Below are 7,751 nucleotides of genomic sequence, written 5' to 3'. Positions count from 1 at the left end.
CGGATTAAGTCTTTCTCACACTGCCAGCTCTCTGGTTCTTTGTTATGCCTCTCTCTTCAATTTATATGAATTATAATTACATTGGGACCATATGGATAATCTAGGATAATCTCTCCACACATGGCCGAGTGAATAATGTCCTCCAAAGATATCCAAGCCTGAGTTCCTGGAACCTATGATTGCTACCATATATGGAAAAAGGGACTTTTGCATATGTAATTAAATTAAGGATTTTGAAATGGGGAGATTATCCTAGATTATCTGGGTGAACTCTAAATATACTTACAAGTGTTCTTATAATAGGGAGATTGAGGGAGATTTCATGAAAGAGAGGTGAAGGAGATATGACAGAAGCAGAGATTAGAGAGATATGCTTCAAAGATAAAGGAAGGGGCCCCAAACCAAGGAATACAAGTGGACACTAGAAGATGAAAAAAACAAGAAAAGGGACTTTCCATTCAGAGACTCCAGAAAAAAATCAGCCCTGAAAACATTTTGACTTTAGCTCAGTGAAAACTGATGTTGGCTTTCTGACATCCAGAACTGTAAGAGAATAAATGTGTGTTGTTTTAAGCAACAGAACTTGTAGCAACAATAGGAAACTAATATACCATCATCTCAAGGTCTGTTGATTACCAACCTTAATTCCATCTGAAACCTTCATTCCATTTTTCCATTCCATTTTGAATTTAATATAGTCACAGTTTCCAGGAATTAGGACATGGACATCTTGGGGGTAAGGGCATTATACTGCCTACCACAACTTCACACACAGTGAAAGTCCAGGTGAACAAAATATGTCAATGTCAAACATTAACAGAAAATGTAGGAGAATGTGTTCATAATCTTGGGTGTGTAAAAGGCCTTAAGACAACAAAGTTGTTAAGACATCTTTTTAAAAAAATGATACATTTGCTTCCATCAAAGTTTTAAAATTCTGTAAGCTAAATAATACAATATATAAAGTAATAATACAAGCAACAAGCTGGCAGAAAACATTTGTAACATATATAACCAAGCATTAATAGCCCATTTTATACTAGTAAAAAATAGAAAATGACTTAAGTTTCCATCATTAGGGGAATGATTAACTAAATCGTACATTTATCCATACAATAGGTTACCTACAGTAGTTTAAAAGAATGAGGGAGAATCTTTCTGATTCTTTGCAAAAATCTCCAAGACATATTGATATTTTAGACAGTTATAGAACAGCATGTACTGTGTGATGCTATTTTAAGGGGGGAAACAACATGCACCAAACAAAGTCATGAAGTATTTCCCCCAACTTTATGAGGATATCAGCAATTACCTCTGGGGAAAAGAGTAGCAGCAAAGGGAAACATTAATTCTGTTCTATATCTTTTGAATGCAGACACATTCATGTATAAACTGCATAATATTTTTTAAAGCACAGTTTTGTCTTGCTCATCACTGTACCCAAGCAGCCTGCACAGTACTTGATATGTAATGTTTGTTTAGTGAATGAAATCCAAAGGGATGGGACTTATTGCTAATGCTAAATCCCGTGCTGGTTAGAAAATGCCCTGGTTATACCTAAATTCTTCCTGCTTCAAGCCCCGTTTGGTCTTCCTTTGGGAACTGCTTTGGGGAAACTGGAAGCCTGAGCCAGAAGTGTGTGCATGCGTGCACGTGCTAGCATGCATAATAATTTATATTCTTTATGTTTAATCCAGACAACAAGCCTGCAAAGTAGTCACCCTCATACCCATTTTACAAATGAGGAAATTAAGGCTTAGATAAGGGACTAACTGAATGACTTACCCTGGAGTTTTCTTTTTTCTCTTCCTGTAAATGCAATTTTGACAGTTGCAGAATTCTTACAAAACAGAATGTGGTCAGTTCAAGAAACAACTTCCTTCTACCAGTACTTGACTTGCTTTATTAGTTATTTGTTTTACTAGTATTAGATAGTTCATACATTTGCTTTTAAAACTGGCAGTAAATTGTATTCAGTACATCTACTTCCCTCCCTTGAGACAAGAGTCAACAATGTTTTGTGTGTCTTTCCAGAAATATTCTATGTACATACAAGCACACATACAAATATTTCTAAAGTTTAATTTGAAGCATTTTACATACATTATCCAGTACCTCTCTTATTTCACTCAACAGTGTATCTTGGAAATCATTACATATTTGCTAGATCTGCTACATTCTGGACCATAGCTGTACATGATTAATTTTAGAGAAACCTCATAATTTAATTAATCCCTCCTCATTTATGGCCACTGAAATTGTCTCATATCTTGTTATTACAAAGCTACAGTGGCTATGGTTATACATGGGCCATTTTGCACATGTGCAAATGTATCTTCAGAATAATTTCTAGAGGAGCAATTGCTGAATAAAATAGATGTCCCTTAAAATCTTTCATGGATATTGATAATTTTCCTCTGTAGATGTTATATAATTTCACTCTCCCCAAGTAATGTTTAGTCGTACCCCACCTCCAACACTTGGTAACATTTCCTTATACAAGAGGGAAAAGATAGAAAAAAGAAAAGAAAAAATCTATTTCATTTGCATTTGACACCCAAAGGTAGTTTCTTCAACCTTGCCCAGGGGCAAGTTGCAGTTCCATCAACCCCCAATTTCCTGCAACTGTACTACTTTTCAACTGAAACTGTGAAAACTATTCCCCTCTCTTTTACTTTATACGTGATTGATCTACTTCATGTAGGACTCGGCATGGAAATTATTAATTCTGCTCTTCTATTTAAAAGATATCACTCCTTTCAAACTGATCGACCCCTCACAATCCTAGGTCACTTCTAAGGGCACTTTCCAGAAATTTCCACCTTTGGTTCTGTGGTGTAGCTACTGCCTCCTCCTGAGAACTATTTACTTGAGGTACTTTTCCTGGCAAAAAAGAAACACACTGTCCCCATTTTTTTCTTCCCCCCACTTTCATCAATCTCATCTCAAGTGTTTTCCTTAGGAAAACACTTTATTTCATTACTATTAGCTTTGTGCAAACTAGTTTCCCCAGTTCCCCAACTACAAAGATAGACTCCTTGATTTCTAAGGCCAAATCTATTTTTTCTTACTATTCCTATACAAAGCTCGAAAATATGGCAACTGATAAAAAAAATTTTACATATTAAAATAGCTTTAAAATGATATAGCAACTAATAGTAACTTAGAGGTTAGCAGGTAGAAGGATCCTGAGATGTACTTCCTGGTTTGCTAACTTCAAATTTTATCTGTGACAACGGTTTTCTCACCTGAGTTATTAACAACAACAACAACAAAAATCATTTCATTATATGATTTATAGTAGGGAGCACTATTTCTCTCTCCTCACCTCCAATAAAGAAAAAATACTATCACTAGCTTTTTCTGGGTAGAGTTAACATGTTGATTTGTTCTCTTATTCACTACAAAAATCTTTCTGGCAATCTTTACCAAATCAAAGCTATTTGGCTTGGTTGGAAAACAGATGTGATTTCAGTCCATTAAGAAATTTGTCCTTGTATGAGGGGAAAGATTTTCTCAGAAGGTTAACTAGAACAGAACATTGGTAGATTCATGAACAGTACCAGTACTTTCTGTTTTGTTTTTATCTTTCCTTAGAGATGGTGAGTCCTGTAGTCCTACTGCCTGGCACGGTGCCTGGCATACAAGAGGTGCTCAATAATTATCTCTTGAGTCAATTAATGAATAAGATTACTTACGGAGAAAGAACTCCTCACATTCTTCCCCCTCAGCTCTCACATATCTTTTTCTAGTAAACTGGAGTGCAAACAGGGTCGGGGGGGAGCTCCATTATCCACCTGAATGGAGACAGAGGTTAGGGAATGATTATTCTGTTTGCTCATAAATACCTTAAAGATATTAATAAACAGAGGAGATAACTTAAATAATTTCAGGTAGCAGTCCACAGGCAGAAAACGTAAATGCAGACTTGCTCCTTGGCTGCGATCCCTCAAGAGAAACAATTCTCTAAGAGCAAGCCGTCTACAGACAGAACTGGGGCAACACCCGATGATTTAGTCAGCTATTTAAAGAAAAAGACTATTGAGATTTCAGAAAACAGACTAAATTATTGTAAGACAGTTCACTCAAAGAAAAGTTCAAATAGAAAAAAATGGAATAATAATATTCACTTTAAAATATGTATGTTTGCTTATTGCGCGAACGTTATGGCTTAAATCCGGTACGTGAGTTCTGGGAGGAGGTGCTTCCTTTCCCGCCGGCCGCCCGGCCTACGCGGGCACCTGGGAGACGCGGCCGAATCCAGGGCTACTCTCTGGGGCCTCGCGCTCCCAGGTCGCTGCACCCGGCGCGCTCCCCACTGAAGCGAGAAAAATGCCTCAGTCCGGCAGTACCTTTTTTTCTTTCCTCCACGTCTGATTGGCTCCGAAGTTTCGTCCGTTATTACGGGAAAGCCCCGGCCTCCGACCTCCGAGCCGAGCTGCGGTCCCGCAGCCTCCCCTCCGGCCTCAGGGCCCCAGCCGTCTAGCTTAGAACCCCTCCCTCTTTCCTCTTCTTCGCTCCCTTTCTCTCACCCTCCTCGCTCTTTTCTTTGTTTGGTTTTTAAACCAGAGAAAGCCGCCGAGTTTCTCGGCCCGCTCTCCGGGGGCCCCGGCCCAGCCCCGCGCGTTTCACTTCCACGTCGCTCCGGCGGCGCAAGCGGCCGGCCGAGCCGGCGCTTTGCGTGCTCTGGGGAGGTGCACATGCACGCTCTGCTCTGCGAGCGGAGCTCTGGTTGGCCGGAGGCCCTTGGGGCTTACAAGTGAGCGTCCGTGCTGCCCCTGAGGCGCTCCAGCCTGCTGACTGCGTGTGAGGAATCTCCAAAGGAGAAGAGCAGGGTGTGCGTGCGTGCGTGCGTGCGTGCGTGCGTCTAAGAAAGTTGAGGAAAGAAGAGCCGGCTCTTAACAGTACAAAAAAGAGAAAGGGGGGAGGTGGAGAAAATTTGGAGGGGAGTAGCTGACTGTTAGAGGGGGCTTCAGAGAAGTAGTGGGGGACAGGTAACCCAGAAAGTGGGAAGGCGGGGTATGGAAGACTTGCGTTCCAGTCACAGAGGATGTATGGAGGAGAACTTGGCACATCAGAGGCATTTTGCCATTCTGCTCGAAAGCAAAACAAAACAAAAATTAGAAGGGACGTCAATGGAAATGGCAGAATAAGAAGCTGCACGGGCCCATCCCTACACAGAAACCCCAAAAAGATAAGTGTCAGAATTGACTTTGTGAGAACTCTGGGAAATAGCTGAGCGTTTGTAGCATCCAAGTGAATCCTCAATCAAGAAAAAGATGACTTAAACACAGCATAATGGGGACATTACTAGCGAATTTAAGGGAATAAAAAGGATTATGAGAGAAAACTCTGAACAGTGTACACTAACAAGTTAGGTAACCTAGATAAAATGGGCAAATTCCTAGAAACACACAGACCACCAAAACTGATTGTCAAGAAAAAAAAAAAAAGGAAATCTGAACAGCCTTAAAACAAGAGATTGAATCAGTAGTTTAAAAAACAAAACAAACAAAAAACCCTTCTGACAAAGAAAAGTCCAGAACCAGATAAGATGGCTTCACTAGTGAATTGCATCAAACTTTTAAGGAACAATTAACACTAATCCTTTTCAAACTCTTCTAAGAATAGAAAAGCAGTGAACACTTCCTAACTCATTTGATGGGGCCAGCATTACCTGATGCCAAAACCAGAGACATCACAAGAAAAGGAAATTTCAGACCAATATCCCCTATGAATATAGATGCAAAAAATCCTCAATAAAATCCTTGCAAACCAAATCCAGCAAAATGTTAAAAGAATTACACACCATGACTAAATGATATTTATCTCAGGAGGGATTCAACATACAAAAATCAATCAATGTAATATACAGTATTAATAGAATGAAGGAAAAACGTGACCATCTCAACCGATGCAGAAGAATAATTTGACAAAATCCAACACTTTTTCAGGATAAAAACATTCAACAAACTAGGAATAAAGAGAACTTCCTCAATCTGATTAAGGGCATTTATGAAAAAAAAAAAACTACAACTAACATCAATAGTGAAAGACTGAAAGATTTCCGCCTAAGGTCAGGAACAACAACAACAAAAAGAATGCCTGCTTTTGCTTCTTCTATTCAAAATTGTATAAGCAGCATTGTCCTGAAAGTTCTAACTTGAGCAATAAGGCAAGAAAAAAGAAATAAGAGGCACCCTGGTGGTCCAGTGGGTAAGACTCTGCACTCCCAATGCAGGGGGCCTGGGTTTGATCCCTGGTCAGGGAACTAGATCCCACATGCCACAACTAAGGAGCCCATGTGCCACAACTGGGACCTGGTGCAGCCTAAATACATAAATAAATAAATATTAAGGAAAAAAAAGAAACAAAAGGCATCCAAATTAGAAAGAAACGAGTAAAACTACCCCTCTTTGCAGCTGACATGATCTTATATAGAAAATCATAAAGAATCCACAAAAAACTATTAGGGCTAATAAACAAATTCAGTGAAACTTCAGGATAAAAGATCAACACATGAAAATTAATTGTATTTCTAAACACTAGCCATGAACAATCCAGATAGGAATCTGAGAAAATTCAATTTTCAGTACCATCAAAAAGAATAAAATACTTAGAAATAAATTTAACCAAATAGGTGCAATACATGTACACTGAAAACTACAAAACATTGTTGAATTAAAGAAGACCTAAATGAATGGAAAGACATCCTGTGTTCATGAATTAGAAGACTTAATAGTGTCAAGATGGCAAAAGTACCTAAAGTAATCTACATATCCAGTGCAATCCTTATGAAAATCCCAATGGCCTTTTTTTGGTAAATGAAAAACCTGATCCTGAAACTTACATGAAATTGCAAGGGAACCCAGATACAAACTTGAAACAGGTCAACATTATTTTGAAAAGAAGAACAGAAATGGAATACTCACACCCCCCCAATTTCAAAACATACTGCAAAGCTACAGTAATCAAAGCAGTGTGGAACAGACATTAAAAATACACATATATCTCAGTGGAATATGATTGAGAATCCAGAAATAAACCAATACATCTATACTCAATCGATTTTTGACAAGAATCCCAAGCCATTCAATTGACAAAGAACAGTCTCATTAACAAATGGTGATAGGACAACTGGAGGTCCACTTGCAAGGGAAGGTAGAACCCTACCTTACACCATATGCAAAAAAAGACATCGAAATGCATCAAAGACTTAAGTGTGAGCTATAAAACTCTAAGAGTCATGGAAGAAAACATAGAGGTAAATCTTCAACAAGGACCTACTATATAGCAAAGGGAACTCTGCTCAATATTATGTAACAAACTAAACAGAAAAAGAATTTGAAAAAGAATAGATACATGTATATGTATAACTGAATCACTTTGCTGTACACCTGAAACTAACACAACATTGTTAATCAACTCTACTCCAATATAAAATACAAAGTTAAAAAAAATAAAACATAGAGGTAAATCTTTGTGACCTTGGATTTGGTAATGGAGTCTTGGATATGACACCAAAAGCATAAGCAACAAACAAAAAAAACAAAATTAATTAGGCTTCATCAAAACTAAAATCTTTTGTGCATAAAAGGACACTCTCGGGACTTCCCTGGTGGTGCAGTGGATAAGACTCCACGCTCCCAATGTCAGGGGCTCGGGGTTTGATCACTGGTCAGGGAACTAGATCCCACATGCATGCCTCAACTAAGAGTTTGCATGACACAACTAAGGAGCCCATGTTCCGC

This window comes from Monodon monoceros, unplaced genomic scaffold (assembly GCF_005190385.1).
Source record: "Monodon monoceros isolate NGI ecotype Baffin Bay Population unplaced genomic scaffold, NGI_Narwhal_1 Super_Scaffold_5, whole genome shotgun sequence".
Classification (NCBI taxonomy): domain Eukaryota; kingdom Metazoa; phylum Chordata; class Mammalia; order Artiodactyla; family Monodontidae; genus Monodon; species Monodon monoceros.
The sequence above is the reverse complement of the archived record's forward strand: the minus strand, read 5'-3'. Positions refer to the sequence as shown.